The 20,640-nt window shown below is 34.9% G+C and overlaps 1 protein-coding gene across 11 annotated transcripts in view; it reads right to left on the bottom strand.

The window, feature by feature from the left end:
• The window catches only part of ROBO2 (roundabout guidance receptor 2), a 1,626,757-nt gene that overhangs the window by 713,903 nt on the left and 892,214 nt on the right, over window positions 1-20,640 (bottom strand). The gene's annotated exons all lie outside the window — the stretch shown is intronic.

Raw genomic sequence — 20,640 nt, 5'->3', positions numbered from 1 at the left:
ACTCTTAGTGGGTGACGTTTGAGACAGCTCTCATTCTTATGTCTTGTGCAAAAAAGAAATACTGACATTCCATACTTCCCAAGTAGTCAGAGGCTTCTATTCCAGATATAAGACCATAAATTCAGAGGCTGGGCTTACTGTTCTCTATTGTATTTGGGACCAGATAAGATTTTTTGTTTTGTTTTGTTTTTAAGAGATAGAAAGTGAAGGTCTAGTAAAAGTTTGCCTCTTAAAGCTTAATACAAATAATTTTAAAGAAATATTTGTCATTTTTTTCAAAGCTTTGTTTAAAATGGCTCTCTAATACATAGGGTTATATGAATTTTTTTGTAATAGGTTTTTCTCTTAGCCCTCAAGAAAAACTTATGTGCTAATACTGTATTAGGAAATGCTTTTTTCAAGGAAGTCACAGTGAGGGAAAAGGAAAGTGAGAGCAAAATTATGGAGGTGAATTATCAACATTTCTACATTTTCTACACAACCTTTGTATCAAGCACAATTTCACGATCTTTAAAAGGTAGTATGAACTACCAAATCTCAGTCTATTTTGAAATAAGAAAAGGAGAATTTATATCTCATACTCCCATTCATATTGTCACGGTTTTGCTTCATGAGCTGTTAACATACCCTCCTCCTCCACTCAAATACACACACTTCCAAGTTGCCAACAGGCAGTCCCTACTGTGTCCCATGACATCTCATGTCTCAGAAACAGTAAGAAAATCTCAAGGAGAAAGGCAGAGTGTGCCATGTGGGCATCAAGCAAGATGTAGTAATGTTGGCCCATGAGAAGCCAGTAGTTGCAGTATCTGGAATGGAATAGTCCAAAACTTCAGAGAGAGATCCTCCTAAGTGGTTCTTAGATGCCGCTAAGACGTATCTGATTCAGTTCACAAGATCATCCACTTTACTCTTTCTTCCCTGACCCTAGCACTCAAGGGTGGCATGCATACAGCCTCTAATTTGAGTTTTATTTTTGTGATGGGTAATTATGGACATGAATGTACAAGTGTGTGAACACAGATACCTTTAGACAATACATGTCCTGGGATAGTTTGAGTAAGAATAATGGCCTGACTTCCTTAACTCTGATATTAATAAATGATGGTAATTTTCATACCAGCTTTATTTTTGTACAACTTAATCTTTGAAATCTTATACTCTTTAGGTCTTTTTTTAAATGTTTTTTTGATCAACATGCATTTCATCAATGTCAAGTGGACTTTTGCTTTTTACACCCAACAAAACTTCATGCATCTTCAAGGCTAAATTAAAAAGTCACCTTGTCTCTAAGGATGGTATTGTATAGTTGAATCTTATTTTTGTTTAGGTTCTTAAGTCCTTTTGTAGGGAAAAATTGAGGGCAGTCCAAATTACCCATGAAAATAATTTAAATCACCCACTAGAAATGGTATTAAATTTATACATATTATATTATATATTGTATTGTATTGTTATTACATTATTATGCAATTATTAGTTTGTTTATACAAACCTGTATAAAATCTCCTAGGTCTTGGCCAGTCAGTGTTTTCTGTGTGGCTCTGAGTCTCAAGAAAGCCTTAAAATCAGTCACACATCTCTTCTATCACTTTTGCCCTTGAGTTTCAGGCTTACTTGCATCTATTGTTTATTTAATAGAGTCAGGTATGTGACTCAAATCTACCGACCCAGACTTTCTCAAAAAGATTAACCATCTCTCCTTTGCACTTTGATATCACCTTCTTTATGCTATTGGCAGGCAGTTTATCATATTTATCATGTCTATTTGGGGAGATATGACAGTGAGGCATTTCGTACAGCCATCTCCCATTTGAACATAATATTTTGCCTCCTTAGAGAGACATTAGCATTAGAATTAAAAGTAGGAAAGATTAAAATATAATCTGATAGGAAAGCATCTGGAATAATAACATGAAAAAAAAAAAAACCCTAAAACATCCCTAGGTTTCTAGTAATTTGCTAAATAAAAAACCCTCCCCTGACTTGATCTTTTAGTTGCTTACAACTGTGTTCCTAGATGGCAAAACTGAGAACTGAAGCTAGCAGTGGTCATGGTCCTAGGGGAGTTCTGTTTAATAAATCTTGACTTGACATAGGAGCCAACCCCCTCCAAAGGCTTCTCTGCTGCATTTCCCTACAGCTCAAACGGTATTGTGTTTGGTTCTATCCAGAATCACCCACCTTGTTGAAAAGTGAGTTACATGAAAACAGGGAATATCTCTTATATTTGTATCCCTGATGCCCAGCATAGTTTAGAGGATGATAGGTCCTCAATAAATGTTTGAAGATATAATGAAAAATTTTAAATTATGCCATGTTTCCACATAAAATATTCTCAATTCTTACAATCCTCTCAAAGTATATTATATTAAATTAGATTTCATTAACTGACAATGAGAATAATTTGTGTTTATTTGGTATTTCTAATTGTTATAAAACAGAATTATGCTGAATTTAAACTTAATTCCTAAGAAGCTTTTTAATTTATCATAAAAAAACAAGTGAAGATGTGCCACTTAGATGATTCATTATATTGTTTATGCCCATACCAAGCAAGAAGAGATAATTAAACCCCCTAGTGTGTTCACACAGAGGCTTGATAAATGTTTATTAATTATTATGGATGTGCTATAGATAACAAAAGGCAGTATATATTGGGTCATTTAGAATCAGCTGGTGTCTAGTTTCAGAATTGAATTTTTCTCATTGCGTTGCCTTATTCCCTGAATATAGCTTCAACTTGAATAATTAAATCAAGGACTCTCTTCAGCAAAACTCTCTAATGCAATCTTGAAAGAGAACATTGTTGAACAACAAGTTCCAGCACCAAACTCTACACTGAATATTTTTAACAGTCTTAGGAAACCATTGATTTGATAATAGCTACTCCTTGGACATCAGAATTTAATTAGGCAATCTTGTATTGGACACCAGATAAAGTAAATGGATAGTTAGCAACCTTAGATCACATGGCACAAAATAAATCATAATTCAAGACTTCTTCCATTTACTTCCTTCCTTCTATAGTGTGATACTAAATTGGTTTGAGATAAATGGTTTCCATCAAACGCCTCTGTTGAGGACAAAAAACAGAAAATGACACTATTAATATACTGAAGTTGCCCCATTATTCAGAAAGATTAGAATAAAGAATAAAGATAGCAGGCCTGTAGATTGTTTTCCTAGCATATTAGAGGGCTTTGCTAATGACTACAAAGTTTAAGATTATTTATATATATATCACAAAATGTGAGCATGACAGTGGTGTTAAGTAATTAGGAATATGTTTCAATAATATTTAAAGATTTCTTACAACCTTATAGTAGTCTTTCTCTTATAAGCTTATGAAGTAATTAATCTGATTGTATAGACTTTCCTAATAGATTAAAAGAAACAATATACAAGAATTTTTCAATGAGAATTTTAAGTCAGCCATTTATACTTATATGTATTATGGAGTAAATTATACATATGACTGTTCATGATTCTGGATAATTATTTCAGGAAGAGTCATTATATTTCCTTTTAAACAGTTGTAATATAGCTGATTAATGCTTTAGAAAAATTAGAGCAGCTCTAAAATAAGTAATCTAATGGGTGATGATAATATTTTTGTTTGCTATCATGGAAGCCAATGAGGTCATTCTCCTTCCTGTAGGCAGAACTCAAGTTAATATCCTTTTACAGATATGAGTGTCCCAAACCTGGACATAACAAATTGATAATGGAAACTAATTAATGCTGGGAACCCAACAATATTTACGATATCATTTTTAAGAGTTACTCATCTTCAAAATTCTCCTTCACAGGCAGAGTAGCTTAGAGCTTCTATGCAAGAGTTGAGTTTTGCGTGTAATAAAACTTGAGTTTCCTAGGATAAATTCTGTACAGGAATAAATCTCTTTCAATTCCATAGATGGACAGAAAAATTTAACAGTGCACAAATGCAGTAAATAATCATGAATAAATTAATACAAGTAATTTATTTCCCAAAAAGTTCTCGGCAGATTTTGAAAATCATTTAATCATATCCTCGATTTTTTTATTTATATCAGAGCTGTGTGTTTTTGTTCATTTTATTTTTTTGTTAGTTGAATATATTTTTTGCTTAGCATGCTACAGGTAACAGATGCTGAAAGTCCTAAAAACACTAATGTTATTTTCAAGGAAAAGAAATGCAAAGAGTTCTTAAAAGCTATTTTGTCACTTCGAAAGAATTTGAAATATAAGTTCCAGAGGGGAAAGTGAGAGAGGAGTGATGACATTGTATTTTCAAATGTGCTGAAGATCAACTGTATACGAAGAGGCAAAAGCCAGGTAGGTAAATGAGGCTATGCAACCTACTAAATAATTCTGATTACTTAGAGTCATTGAGTGTGACATTAACAGATTGACACACTTATTTCACTTCTACAAGAATTTGTATTGTTAAAACCAGTACTGTAACTAACAACAACAGCGTCAAAAAAACCCAAACTTACAACCTACAGATCAAAAACCAAACAAGATAGATATTACCCGCAAAGAAAATCAACCTACCACACAACAAATGCCTTGGTGATCTTGCTGAGTCAAACCAAACGATAATTATGAGGGCTGGCACGGAAACCAGCAGACAGAGTTATGTTTGATCACACATCAGGCTTTGCCTTTTTTTCTTTCTGTCATAGTCAGGGCCATAATCATAGTGCCCCATTTAGATGCCACGTCTGGGTCAAAAGATGTATTCAGAGATCCAAATAAGCACTCTGAGTAGGAGAAAACTATTGACCTATGAACATCTTTACTTGCATGTTGATTTTTATTCAACATGTAATTTATTCTGATGTAAAATAGACGATACAGAGTTTGAAGCTCTAGAATAATTTTGCAGCAGGAATATGTCCTAATAGTGACATTATTCCAATGACTGTAATTGAACATATTCCTGAACATTTTGGAAATGGCACAGGAAGTAAGTCAAACAGTGCAACGTAGCAGATGAGGCTCAGAGATGGAAGTCTCCTTTAACCTGAAGTCTGTTGCAACTGTGCTTTTCTCATTTTAAAACCTAAGAACCGAAGTATTTCTAAGAACCCTGCACACTTCCAGATTCAACGACTGTATACATTTTTCGACATCAGATTTCAGATTTTAAAATATAGGAATACATTTACATTCTTTGTGAGAAATATCCTAGAGATTAAGTCTCATTAGGTATTATTTTAGAGCGTAGTCTCTTCAGTTTTAAGGATTCACTCTTGCATAATTCTATACCCTCTGATCCAATTTACTAACAGAGAAAGAGATACAGGGCACTGTGGTTAATTGTAGAAAATGATTGCCAATGACTATTTTCTGAGGTCTGGGAAGCCATCTGAAAGATCAAACAGTACACAAAACTAGGTACAGTGTGTTGTAATTAAGCATCACAGCTAATGGCCCTCGAACAAAACTCTGCTGGAAGACACAGTGATTAGAGACACCTGCAGGTTAATAATTAGAAGCATCTGAGCACAGAAGCAATTAATATAGGAAAATTCTCCCAGGAGAGAAAAGGCTGAGTAATAAACAAAATAAGATTCCTTCCAAATTCTCATTTTAAAAAGTCTGTGCTATTAAAGTATCACCAAGTCCAAACTTTTTAAAGAGTGCCTTAAAATACATATAGTTGTTTTGTAGCATATTCTTTTCAGTTTACTGTACTCGTAAATATTTTCATTCAGTGTAAGCAGCAATGATTGTTTTCCTCCATTTACCAAGTATCTAACTATTTGGAGCTATTCAGGATCAGGTATGAGAACCGGTAGTAATGATTTGCGAGGCAAAACAAAGACCACTGGTGTTGAATTGATATCTAAATTTCTAGAATGGTTAAGAAGGAAACCTCTAAAAACCTGATTTTTCAAATTAAAAACCAGACAAACATGTCTAATGAACTATTTAAAAGTAAAAATTAACTTTTAAAGTGTGACACTGTTTTGGTTTTCACATAGAAACATTTGCATCATTTCAGGACAGTGTGTTTTTTTTTTTTTAATATTCCTAACTACTTTTGGTTACACAGCTGTCATACACTCCTCTATTTTGTGCTGATCATCTTTTAATCTTTATTGTGTATATGTATATGCATTCCTCATTTCAAAATTCTATCAGTTTTAGACATCTTAAATACATAATATTCAATTAGGCCCTACTGTTCATTTTCTGATGCAAGCTGATTGCAAAAGTAGATGTTTGAGGGTATATAGCAAAGGCTAATGTATTCCTAAGCAAAATGGAAAAATGATAAACCAAGAAAAAGAGAGACATTAAAGGACATTAAAGGACTGCTCTGGCCATGTGACCTAATCATTAAAAAACACTTCCAGGGAGAAAAAAATCTAACATTGCAGAAATACGGATTCATGAATTATGTATAGTCATAAAGACCCTTGGAAAACATGTAAAATTCAAGCCCTAAATCATTACTTTGAGAAGTACTTCTATTATTTTTCTTTGTCTTAAAATGAATAATTTGCAACAGAATCCCAAAGCATGTATCTCCTATAGCAAAATTTACTTGGTCAAATATGAAAGATATCATATTCTAATTTATTTTCACTTTCACTTTTTTTAATAGTATTATCTTTTGTTCATAGGGACAGATGTTGAGCAGTTTTAGAACACAATGGTTCAGATTTAATTATAATCCAAGTTGACTATGAGCAAACATTATAGACAGTATAAAGTTGCTATAACATATTAGCTTTATTATCATCATATTATCATTATTATTAAATTACTTCTTCAGAATGTCTCTCTTTGTATACAATCCATATCAGATTTGTTCTGTTACTATAGCTCCGGCTTCTTGATCGCCCTTGTTAGCCTTGATCTTCTAGACTTGAAATAACCTCAGAGCCCTTTATGGATACATTCTGTTTGCTAGGCTTATTCATTGCTATGCTTTTTTTTTTTTTTAATGTTCCTTAAATCTGAATTTTCTTGTCCTCATTTTTTTTCAAGAAAGATGTGACACTTACGGGGATCGTTTAGGGATTGTCATCTGGTCTCTAGCACTTTGATACTCAAAGTGATGTCCCATGGGCCTCAGCTGGAAGCTTGCTAAAAAATGCAGATTCTTTTCCCTCCAACCCAGACCTACTGAATCAGAGGTTTTACTTGAACAAAATCCCAGGAGATCCAAATGCACATTCAAATTTTAGGAGCATTGCACTTGACACCAAGTATGTACTGGCTTAAAAATGATACATGATTTTTCTCCTTTTCCCTACACATTTCCTTTGACTGCACTTTCAATTAAAAAAAGTCATTTGGAAATGGCATGGAAATTCAGTAGAGGAATGGAAGTTTACATGAAGGTACAACTAGAGAAATCACCTGGTGGATTTTTTGCTGAATAAATCTTCCGGCTTGGTTCAATTAAAATTTACATTCAAATTTCAAAATAAATTAGATTTAAATTTAAGAATCTTATTAAATCATTCCCCTCTCACATGTTTATTATTCTAGCTGAATACATTATTTGTTTTGCATTTTTGTTTAATTTTAGAAGCCATGATATATTATCTCTCTTTGTAAGCACCCAAAGAGGAAAGGGGAGCATGAAATGAATCATCAGGAGATAAAAACAAACATTTACACCATTCATTTCCACATTATTAACATGCAGCTTAGAGTTTTCTTTTTGTTTTTCTTTCTTTTTTTTTTTTTGGAAGCTTAGAATTTTCAATGATTATGCTTCAAGACATCAAAGCCTTGTTTCCTTTTCAGCTTCTTTTCTATTTTTATACTATCTGTGGGCATCTGAGTATGCAGAATTATGTCCTAGACTACTTACTTGTTCTCCAATTACAAAAATTTCTTCTCTCTACTGAGTAAATGATAAAGGAAAATAGTGAAAATAAGGAAAATAGTTGTAAGTGAAAAAAGGAAAACAGTTGGCAAAATTTTACCTGGTAATTTTGGTTTATAATTTTTTAATGTTGGTCTTAGCTCAGACTTTCTTATTCAGTATTACAGTTTAGCAATGATCTGACTTATTGAATATAAAACAAATATAAGATTATTTTTTAAAATTTTATACTTATCTCCATGGGAAATGTACAAAGAGAGCCTAAAATATTTTCCATTGGAAGCCAGTTACATATATTCATTAGAATGAAAAAGATTAATTTTTGTGAAAGAGATTTTGACTTTTCTTTGCTTTTTCTATTCGTTTGAATAGTCATTGATAAAGTGGAATAAGATAAGTCTTTTGAGTCAATTTTAGTTTTTATTTCACTTCATTTAAGGCTAGCTGCTTAAGGAACTTTCCAAAACCCCGGTTGTTAAAAATGCCTGAGTAACATCACCATCAGCCAGAATTTAAAAGTTTCTCTTATTTACCTCTGTACCCATTTCTTTTTTCTTTCTTCCTTTCTTTCTTTCTTTCTTTCTTTCTTTCTTTCTTTCTTTCTTTCTTTCTTTCTTTCTTTCTTTCTTTCTTTCTTTCTTTCTTTCTTCTTTTCTTTCTTCCTTCTCTTCTTTCTTTCTTTCTTTCTTTTTCTCTTTCTTTCTTTCTTTCTTTCTCTTTCTTTCTTTCTTTTTTTTCTTTCTTTTTAGAGTGGGAGGGGGTGGGAGGGCGAAGAAGAAGAGGGAGAGAGAATCTTAAGTAGGCTCCACGCCCAGCACAGAGTCCAACCCGGGGCTCAAGTGCACAACCCTGAGATCATGACCTGAGACGAAATCGAGAGTCACATGCTTAACAGACTGAGCTACCCAGGTGACCCAGTGTCCATTTTTTATAAGGTTTCTTGAAGGTTCCCTAAATGAAGTACTCAACAAGTCATGGGGGCAGAATGCAATGGACTGATTTGTGTCCCCTCAAAATTGATATAATGAGCCCTTAATCCCCAAAGTGACTGTATTTGGAGATTGATTTTTTAGGATGTAATTAAGGTTAAATTAGGCCATGAGGGTGGGATCCTAATATGATAGAATCTGTGGTCTTAGATAAAGAGGAGGAAATCTCCCTCTAGACTTTCTCTACACACACACACACACACACACACACACAGGAAAGGCCATGTGAACACAGAAAGAAGGCAGACGTTTTCAAGCAAGAAGAGTGTTCTCACTAGAAACCAGCCATGCTGATACCCTGATCTAGGATTTCCAACCCCAAGCAGTGTGAGAAAGGAAGTTTCTGTGGTTTAAGCCACCCAGTCTAGGGTATTTTGATATGACAGCCTGATGGACTAAAACCGATTTCGGTATTGAGAAATGTAGTGCTGCTGCAACAAACACTTAAAAATGTGGAGGCAACTTTGGAACTGGGTAATGGGTGGAGGCTGGAAATATCCTAAGGAGCATGCTAGAAATTTGAACGCTAAAGGTGATTCTGGTGAGCTCTCAGGCAGAAATAAGGAACTTATTACTGGAAACCGGAGGAAAGGTGACTTTTGCTATAAACTGACAAAGAACTTCACTGAACTGTCTTGTAGGTTATTGTGGAAGATAGAACATGCAAACATTGAAATGAGATATTTAGTTCAGATTTCCATCTTGGTTCCTCCTGGCTGCTTATAGTAAAATGTGAAAAAAGAGAAATGAGTTGAGAAGAAATTATTAAGCAAAAAGGAACCTAAACTTAAAGATTGGAAATTTTTTAGTCTACTCATAGACTAAAAATTGGAAAAAGAAAAAAATTTCCATATTGGAAAAAGAGAGAGAGAGGAAGCATTTGTGTATAAAACGCCAAAAGTATGGCTGGACTATCAATTGCTAAAGAATTTATGGGATTATACAAGGAGAAACACTGCCAGTTAGAACTTGAGGGGGTGGAGACAGGATGAAATGAAGGAGGGCTGTAGGACTTCTTGGATTTGACAGGATGGGATGAGAGAGTGCTATTCAGTTGTAAATAAGCTCCGTTACATAAGGAGAGGGAGAGTTGCCCCTGAAGGTGATTCGGAGATCATGAGGACCACATTCTTGGTTTTAACTGGTCAGATGGCCTTTGTCTTGGGATTGGACCCCAGCCTAGCAGAGCTACAGGAATGAGACCCCCAACTAGGGCCTTGGGAGTGATGCTGCCAGCTCAGTGGGCCTGGAAGGCAGAGCATCAAACCAAAGAGGATTACTCTTGAGTCTTAAGATCTAATGGAACTTGCCCTCTTAGGTTTCATACTTGCTTGGGAACTGTCGCCTCTTTCTTCTTTCCTCTTTCTCCCTTTTAGACTTGGAATGTCTAATCAGTGTCTGTCCCTTCATAGCAGTTTGGAAGTAACAACTTGTCTGGTTTCACAGATTCACAACTAGAGAGGGCTTTTGCCTCAGGATGAATCATATGTCCAATCTCATATCTGGTTTATATATTTAGATTAGACTTTGAATTTTGGATGTTAGAGTTGATAGTGAAATGAGTTAAGACTCTTGGGACCATTAGGGTAGAATGAATGTATTTCGCATATGAGAAGGATATGAGTCTAGGGGGTCAGGGTGGAATGTTATGGACTGAATGCTCATCCAAAATCCATATGCCGAAGCTCTAATCCTCAATGTGACTGTATTTACAGATAAGGCTTTTAGGAGGTAATTAGGATAAAAATGAGGTCATAGGGTAGTGTCCTGATCTGTTAAGATCAGGAGCATTATAAGGAGAGTCGGCGGGAGAGGGGAGAGAATCTCTCTTTCCTTGTGTACACACCTGGGAAAGGCCATGTGAGCATCCAGGAAAAGAGAGTCATCTGCAAGCCAGGAAGAGAGTTGTCAGCAGAACTTGATCATGCTGGCCCCTGATCTTAGACTTACAGCCTCCAGAATTATGGTAAAATACATTTTTGTTGTTTAAGCGACCCAATCTATGGTTCTTTTGTTATGGCAGCTGGATCTGACTCAAGGAGCAGATATTTATAGAAGATCTACTGTGTGTCATAGAACTTTTGAAAATACAAAGTAGAAAATGGTGGTTAAAAACAAAACAAAACAAACCCATCTCATAAATTATTTCCTACTAGGAGTAAAAAGGCTCTAAAGAGTTGTGATTCAACTACTAGTTCCTATTTATCACCCTTCCCACCAACTCCCTTCTTTCCCCCACCTCACAGTTCTAAGATATACATATACATATATATATATATAATTTTTTTTCTCTCTTGACTGCTTAGTATTTCAAAACTTCAACATGGCCGTGGAGCACAGAATAGAAAATTAATTAGGCTTGGTTTCTGACCTGACAGCATACTATACTGAAAGAAAAATAAATTTGGCTGTGTATTGTTTGCATATGATTCAGATTACCACCCTTTGACCAGAACTCAAATATTTCTGAGAAAAGCCTTTAAGCTAACTTTAAACTGGTTTGTACAGAGAAACTTCATTATCACGTTTCCTGTTCAGTGCTACTGCTATTAGAAGCTCTAACTTTCAAATACTAATAAAATAATAGCATTTTATGTTACATGTTTATATAAAATATTTGTGTAATTTGGGAGTCTTGGAAAACATGGAAATGTTCAGTTTTTTTTTCACTTTTATGGAAAATATAAAATATCTTCTTAGGATTTGGAAATTTTTTTTTCTAAATTTGAATATCTTAAAAAAATGATAGTATCTGGTAGGAATCTACTTATTAATATTTAGGTCATCAAATACCAACTGTTTGTAGTTTGATTAGGTCAAATTTATTTTTCTGGAAGAAAATGTCAGCAATTTCTAATTGCAGTGAAATAGCAAGAGTTTAATAAATTTTACTTCTTGTATGCAATTATTCTGGTTAAGGTCTTATTCCCTTGAACACTTGGGCACTTATTTTTGCAGAGTTGAGAGTGAGGGAAAAAATACAGGTGATCTTTACAAGCCAGAAAAGGCAAGGAATGAATCCACCACTAGAATTTCTAGAAGAGATGTAACTTTGCTGACATCCCAATTTTAGCACTTTAAAACCCACCTCGATGAGATACTACCTCACACTAGTCAGAATGACTAAAATTAACAAGTCAGGAAACAACAGATGTTGACGAGGATGCAGAGAAAGGGAACCCTCCAACACAATTGGTGGGAATGCAAGCTGGTGCAGCCACTCTGGAAAACAGTATGGAGGTTCCTCAAAAAGTTGAAAATAGAGCTACCCTACAACCCAGCAACTGCACTACTGGATATCTATCCCAAAGATACAAATGTAGTGATCTGAAGGGGCACATGCACCCCAATGTTTATAGCAGCAATGTCCACAATAGCCAAACTATGGAAAGAGCCTAGATGTCCATCAACAGATGTATGGATAAAGAAGGGGTGGTACATATATACAATGGAATATTATGCAGCCATCAAAAAATTGAAATCTTGCCATTTGCAATGACATGGATGGAACTAAAGGGTATTATGTTAAGCGAAGTAAGTCAATCAGAGCAAGACAATTGTCATATGATCTCAATGATATGAGGAATTTGAGAAACAAGACAGAGGATCATAGGAGAAGGGAGGGAAAAATGAAACAAGACAAAACCAGAGAGGGAGACAAACCATAAGAGACTCTTAATTGCAGGAAACAAATTGAGGGTTGCTGGAGGGGAGAGGGGTGGGAGGGATGGGGTGGCTGGGTTATGGACATTGAGGAGGGTATGTGCTATGCTGAGCGCTGTGAATTGTGTAAGACTGATGAATCACAGACCTGTACCCCTGAAACAAATAATACATTATATGTTAATAAAAAAATTAAAAAAAATAAAATAAAACAGATTTTGGACTTCTGACCTCTGGAATGGACTAAATTTCTGTTGTCTTAAACCACTAAATTTGTAATAATTTGTTATAGCAGCAATAGGAAACTCATACACTCTACATAGCAAAGAAAGGATTCTCACATTAAATCATTAAGCAATTAAGTCACAGAAAGAGTGAATTTGGTTACATAGGTAGCATCTCAAACAACTGTTCCCATGTAGTCAGGTGATACGTGTTCTTGTCTTACCTCTGTCATTGACTAACTGGGTAACTTTAGGAAGTCATTTCACCCATCTGGACCATGTGTCCTCCTTGCATTAACTATGAGGCAATTAAACAAAATCATCATCTCTTAAATTTTCTTTACCCTTTCAAAGCTTTTCCCATTCTTCTATTTAAATTTCAATGGACTTTAATTTTGGTTGTCTGAATTACGGTAAAATAAGTGCATTACTATTGTGTGTATATGTGTGAGTGTGTGTGTTTTTCAAAAAATCATCATTTCCTTCTATCCCCGAGCCTTTGACATGAACTTCTGCGATGGGTTGTGGAGGAAATGGTGGTAGAATAGCATCTCCGCCGGCTTGAAAATCAGAGTAGGAGGACCCTCTTGGCTTTGAAAATCTGACCTCAGACAAAGCCAGGCCAACCCAACCTCTGGAACTTTTTATATAGTTTGAGAATTAATCAGGAGCACCCTCGGGATTTCTTAAGATTTCTGGGCAATAATGAATAATTAATTGAAAGAAAAAAAGTCAAGAAATCTGATGGCAGCACGATCAGTTATTTCATCTAATAACTTGCAATTTGGCTTTGGAAGATTCTTAATGGTGAAATGAAGTGTGGGCAGACAAAACCAGAGTTAATGGCTCTTGGAAGTCAAAGGCACTTTTTTTTTTTATTGGTCTGAAAACAAACAACTAACTTCTACACAGAATGTTTAACCTAAAGCTTTTGTTTAACCTAATGGCACTTAAATTCTTCTTCTCAAATTCCCAGGGTGACTTCTCAGTCAATCAAATGTGGCTGGCCCACTAACATGCTCTTCTCTCTAACTTGGGAGTCTCAGGGAAATTGACATTCTTTAGCTTACTTCTGTTATGCTTCTGTTTGGTTCTTTCTCTGTTCTATTTGTTAAGCTAGTGCCATTCTCTGTTTCAAGGCCACCAGGGTCAATAACCAAATTAGAAGGAAACCAAAGCCTGGTTATTCTGGGTGGTAAACTTCAGAATACCCAGTGTGCCTCTGACAAATAGAAAGAAGGAATGAAGAGAGAAACTCTTCGTAGCATTGGCTCCTCTTATGCCAAATGAGTAAATTTTATGAGAAAGCTTTCAGAGCAAAGTATATCTTCAAAGTGTGTGCTACTGCTGTTGTTTCAATTCTTTCAATTTCTGGAACTAACAGTACAAGACGACCAATGGAATCTAGAAGTGCCACAAATTTCTAGAAAGCACATTGTGTACAGTTCATTCCATAATTTGAAGAACATTTTAGAAAAAAAAATTGGAAATTCAAACAAAGAGTTTGCTGACTATACAAGAAGATTTGCTGTTTCTAAAATGCTGAGTGTTCTCAGGAGTCTATATCGATTCCAGACACTACATAAAAAATAAAATAATTCCCACGGTTTACAAGTCATTCAATATACCCTTATTCCGGTCCTGAAATAATTAAAATATTTATGAAGCTTTTTTTCCTTGCCCTAGAGCCCATGAACTTTGCCTTAGAAGAGGCTTAAATATTGACTGATCCATTGCAATGTGACATTTATTAACCTATGTAATGTTTAATGCGCACTAAAAGTAATCTTGGTTTAACGTTATTCTTCTGAGGAACAAAAAATTTGGGGTATTTTTTGGTCAAGTAAGAGTTAATAATACAAGATTTGTTTTTCCTATAAAGGATATTTAAAACATTAAAATTCATATGAATTCTTTGTATGAACAAAGAAGAATACCACTTTTATATTACAGTCTTGAAATTGTCAGCATCTAAAAATATTTAGGACTTTTATGCTGCTAATGTTCATTTTCATATAATGAATGCAATTTTGTTGTTGTTGTTGTTGCCCAGACACATTGATGACTTTGACCTACATTAATATAGAATACTCAACAGATGCAATGGAAAGTAACAGAAGAAAGCATGCAGAAGTCTTATCAGTAAATGTATTTATTTTATAGAAGCAGAAATATATGAAATTCAAAGCCTAAGATCTACAAGTGTGTATATTTTTAATGCAAATCAAACTTGGTGTTAAAGATGCACCTAGTTCTAATTTAAAGCTTAGGGAAAATATATGAAAAAATTTCCTGCTGCCATTGGATTTATTTCTTACCAAAGCTTATACATATTGTGGCCTTATTGATTTTAAGTTTCAGAAATTCACAAAGAGGTTGACTATTAAATTCTCTTCTTGGAATGCAATACATTATTTGAAAATATTATAAGAATGTAAAAAGTATTGACCTTGGGCAATTTATATATTTCTTTCTAATATGCAGAGTTCTTTAATTTCTAAAGACTAAAATGAAAATAAAAAGGTTTTAATACACAAATATAACTGTGAAGAAACAAAAATGTTTTTTTTTCTGAGTGTTAAGGTTATGAATAATTTGTAGTTTCACTGCATTTTCTGAGTGTTTTGTGGATGTTTGAGTTGCTTTTGTAATTAAAATTTTCAGGTTACTATCCAAACATCCTATTCGAGTCATATTTTAAGTGTTTCCAGTAAGAACGCTCTAACTTCTGGTTTGCAAGATCAGAAAAAAAAAAAAATCACAGGAACACTTGAGTTACTAGGCAGAGTTTCTTGCTCAATTTATAAATACCATTTTCGGATTATGCTTCTAAAATTTAAGAGATACAATCTTCATAGAATATAAGAAAATTAAAAGTTGTTATTCTCTGTTGGTGACTCAATTAATATTTCAATGACATTTATGACAAATCTCCAGGTGTTAGTTACAATTTTCCAAGTTTAGAGCTTTCATTAAAAAAAAAGAACCAAAGAAAATTAAAAAAAAAAATGATGAAGACTTACTGCTGAGCGCTAACCCTGTCATTACTTCCACCAGGTTTGCATCCCTTCAGCCATCTGCAGCCACAGCCCTTCCCTGCTAATTATAGCCGTGGTCAGCCCAATTTTGATAGAACCAAAGGCTGGTCTCTTTCAGATCTACTGTTGTCACAGTCAGCCAGACTCGGACTTTCCAGGAAACAAGTTGGCTGCCATTCACAGTCACGCATGTCTCAATAATAGGGAACAATCACAGACGTGTTCCTCAGCTCCCAATTTCCACGAAAAATGTGATTATTTCTTTACAGATTCCACCAATCATTTGCCTAAAGTGAGTTAGTGATTGCTTAAATTTTTAACCCACTCAGTATTTTTCAAAGACAAAATCCAAACTCCACAAAGTACAGAGGAATGAAAAATGAGACTAAAGTATAGAGTTATCTAGAGAATTCAAAATAGTGGCTGAGGACCAAGGATGTAGAGAAAACAGTTCCTGAGAAGAGCTGATCATGACATGACCCAGAATGAAAATAGAGTCACTGAGTCATATATCATTTTCAACTCCAAAACTACTGATTAAGCCTAATGCCTTCATTATTGTTGTTGATCTTTATGGGTATAAGGCTACATAGCCTGATGAAGTAAATCTGTTATTTAGAACTCTCTACATATTCTGTTCTCCAGAAACATTCCCTGAGTTAATTTCACAATTACCATACTTAATCAAATAAAAACTAAATAACTAAATATATTTTATGACCCAATTTTTCTTTGTGTGGTGGATAAGGGAGCAATTGGCAGAGTTCCTTTAATGTTTCCTCATTTAAAAGCCAAAAGAAATTTCTCTCTTATACTATATCTCTAAAATAGAAAAAAAGAAAGAAAGAGAAAGAAAGAAAGAAAGAAAGAAAGAAAGAAAGAAAGAAAGAGAAAGAAAGTAAGAGAGAGAAAGAAAAAAAGAAAGACCAATGAAAAGGGCAGGTATTTGGAGGACATGACAAGATGTATAGGAGGGAAGCTGGGTTATAATTAAGTTTTTTGACTCAGTATGTGGACACTTAAAATCTTGTGTATCTATATCATTTTGCCTTATCTTTGAGAAAACTGACATTTTGCAAACTAGGCAAGATTCATTTTCTGCTTACAAATTATCTGCTATTTAACTTATGTATTTCTCTTAATTTAAGGATATAAAGAGAGATACAGTTTATTTCATATAAGAAGTTATGCTGATTTGTTGGTATATTTAATTTATTAAATTAATATTGATTGAATGCCAGATACTGTCCTAGACCCTGGGTAAAAAAGATGAATGAGACATGCTCTCTAGGAGTTCATAGTTCAGTGAGAAACTGTAGTTCAGTGCAGAGATACCCTCCCCGGATTTACACAGAGATAATCTCCAAAGTTAAGCTCATATACATCATGGGAACTTGGGCTTTCTAGAAAACTGGAAGATCATCTGAACACATGTTTCTAAATAACAGTCTTGATTGGCTGTAGGAGGATCATTTGGAAAACATTAAAAAAAAGAGAGAGATACCTAAGGTCCATATTATGTCTATTGCTCAGACTATAGAGGTGGGTTGAGAATTTATAATTTAAAAAATATCCCCAGGTAATTCTTTTTTTTTTTTTTTTTTTTGGTAGTAGGCTCCATGACCAGCATGGAGCCCAAGGCGGGGAGAGGGGCAGTGGGGCTTGAACTCACAACCTTGAGATCAAGAACTCAGCTGAGATCAAGAGTCAGATGATTAACCCGCTGAGCGACCCAGGTGCCCCCAGAAATGTCCCCCAGTAATTCTGATGAAAGTCAAGTTCATGAATGACTGCAAGGTTCCCAAAATCTTCTTTGGGGGGACATAAATTCAAAGAAGTCAATCACTTGTGGCATGAGACCATACAGTTTTTATTTACACTATTTTCACATAGTGGTAAAATTACTGAATTAGAAAATTATTCCAAATATTATTGTCATGCACCAAAGAGAAGAAATATATGTAGGCACAATACAAGTTATTCCTCTGACAGAGGTTTTTGGAATTCATGCTACTCTATGTTGCAAAATCAGGGCATGATTTTAGATCGTTCATAAACATAATATAATATTTAAGGACTATGTTTAGTCTTTATTGTTTGTCTGTTTCTTTACTGTGTCTTGCTGTGTATCCAACAGGGAGTTTTATCCCTTGTCTCCTGTCATCTTTTATGCCTCAGAGACAAGTTTCTTTATAAACAAGGATAGGAAAGTGGTGTTTGCCATTGGTTTAGTGATATTATCTATTTGAAAGCCTGCTCACTTTTAACCCACCCAAGTTCCTTGCATCTGTTCAGTTCGAAAGAATCCAACCAAAAAACATCATCAAATTTACCATTTGTATCCATTTAAAATTAGTATCTTCTTTCCTTCATTATTATATTCATTAGCCCTTGTCACAGCCATCAGTAACACCCTTAACAAAATATTTTTTCTTGCTAAATATATTTATATGGATGTTATCCTTGATAATGTCTTTTACTTATTTATTTTTAAATATTTATTTATTTGACAGAAAGAGAGAGAGAGAGCACAAGCAGGGGGAGCAGGAGAAGGAGAGGGAGAAGCAGGCTCCCTGCTGAGCAGGGAGCCCAATGTGGGGCTCGATCCCAGGACCCTGGGATCATGACCTCAGCCGAAGGCAGATGCTTAACCATCTGAACCACCCAGGTGCCCCTCATAATGTCTTTTAACACATATGTCTCTAAAACTCTCTAAAAATATCTTAAACAAATAGAATTTTTTTGTGGATAACAGCTTTTAGGTATTTTTTAGGAACATTCCTCTCCCCCCAATCTTTCTGTACTAGAAGGCTAAAATCACCCCCCATTTGTTTCTGGGAATATTGCAAAAGCCAAGTATCTGTTCAACTCACAGCATTGCCAAAGCTATAGAAACTTGCAGATTGTGGAAGAAACCAAACTGCCCAGGGAATTTTGGGGGGTCATCATACCACTTTTCTCCAGTCTGGGGATCAGGGAATCAATATCCTAATCCATGTGGGTTGAAGTTCCTCCTCGGTTTGCCCTAATTCAACAGGTCTTAGGAAATTGGGAAGATTATGTGATATTTGAGTGATTTCAAACATGTCTTTGAGAGTTTAATAAATCAATTAGGAGAAAATATTAAGTGTGTCATAATTACTTGGGACTGGGCATGAAGATGGAGTGGGAGGAACAGAATTAAGATTTTTTTTTTTTAAAAAAAGATTTTACTTATTTATTTGACAGAGACAGCGAGAGAGGGAACACAAGGGAGCGGGGAGTGGGAGAGGGAGAAGCGGGCTTCCCTGCTGAGCAGGGAGCCCAGGACCCTGGGATCATCACCTGAGCCGAAGGCAGACGCTTAACGATTGGGTCAACCAGGCACCCCCAGAATTAAGATTGTTAAGAACACTTCTAAAAAGAATCAACCAAACTGAAACCAATCCACAGATCTTGCATTGCACTTCTATGCTCCGAACATATCGTCAGAAGTATAAATAGCCCTAGCAAGTGGCAAATTTGATTATGAATGAAGGCAAAATGTTATTTTTTAGGACTCTTCTAGCTCCGATATTCTCAGTTACAATGGTAAAATAAATGATATTAAAAAAAGTGGTCAATATGTATTAGTCACAAAAAATATTCCCCAAATGCTATAAACATCCATTTGTTGCCAAAAAAAAAAAAAGTTCCTTAAGTTCCTGACAATGTGTGTATGCATATCTACATGCTTACTAGTGTAGAGGCTGTGTATGGAATGTTAAGAGTAACTGCATTTGAATCCTAATTCTATTGCTTATGTCATTTCCAGCAAGGTACATGAGCTCTTGGTGCTTCAGCTTCTTCATCTACATAAAGCCCATAATGATTTCTATTTCTTAGGGTTTGCAGAGGATTAAATGAGAAATGTAAATGTAAATGTAAAGCACTGAGGAAGAAAAAAACGTGCACAGAATGAGTGTTTACTGAGTGTTATTATCTCTTTGACTTCTTTTTGCTCATACCTATCTCTTGCTCTTGAACTAAAATACTCTGGTTAGAATTTAAAGTTTTCACATAGTCTTATATTATTACTAGAGATAATTATTTCTAATTTTATTTAGTGATACACCTAAGAAAGGAAATACACATTAGCACAATGCATGCTATTTATTCGACAACTGTGAATTTAGTTCCTACTACTCTATGTTGTAAAAGCAGAGTGATTTTATATGTTTCATAAGCGTAATGTGGAATTTAAGGACTATCTAGGTATTTCCTTTTTATTCCCATATTGTTACCATTGTTAATCCTTTTATTGTTGTAAAACATAATCTGGTTCCCTGATTTCTTACTGAGTTTTTTTGGCTGAGATTTTTATATTCACTTTACTTGGAGATTTTTTAAAAAGATTTATTTATTTATTTTAGAGAGAGAGAGAGAGAGAGCATGCAAGAGGGGGAGGGGCAAAGGGAGAGGGAAAGAGAGAATCTCAAGCCAACTCCCCACTGAACATGGAGCCCAAGGACGTGGGGGTCTATTTCATGACCCTGAGATCATGGCCTGAGTCAAAATCAAGAGTCGGATGCTTAACCACCACCAGGCACCCAGGTGCCCCCTTAGTGATTTTAACAACAGAAGCAACTTGGAGTATCATCCGATAACTGTATGGATACAGTTTGATAAGATGCTATCAGAAACTTACCAGTGCAATTTGCCCTAATTTATAAATTGAAAGTTGTGAATTATTGTCTTGATTTTCCTTGTCTAAGTTTTAACACACTGTTGAATGTAACAAATATGTACTCGAGGGTGAGAGCTCCAACTCCAAAAAGAGAATCTGTGGTCAGTTATTGTTCATCAAGGAACAATGAATCAAGACAAACATGTTATAAAAGAAGAAAGTGGAAGATGAGAGGAAGAGA

The sequence above is a fragment of the Callorhinus ursinus genome, unplaced genomic scaffold, assembly GCF_003265705.2.
Source record: "Callorhinus ursinus isolate GAN/ISIS: 27379988/994484 unplaced genomic scaffold, GSC_fseal_2.0 scaffold1, whole genome shotgun sequence".
NCBI classification, from domain to species: Eukaryota; Metazoa; Chordata; class Mammalia; order Carnivora; family Otariidae; genus Callorhinus; species Callorhinus ursinus.
This window is presented reverse-complemented; position numbering and strand designations above follow the sequence as displayed.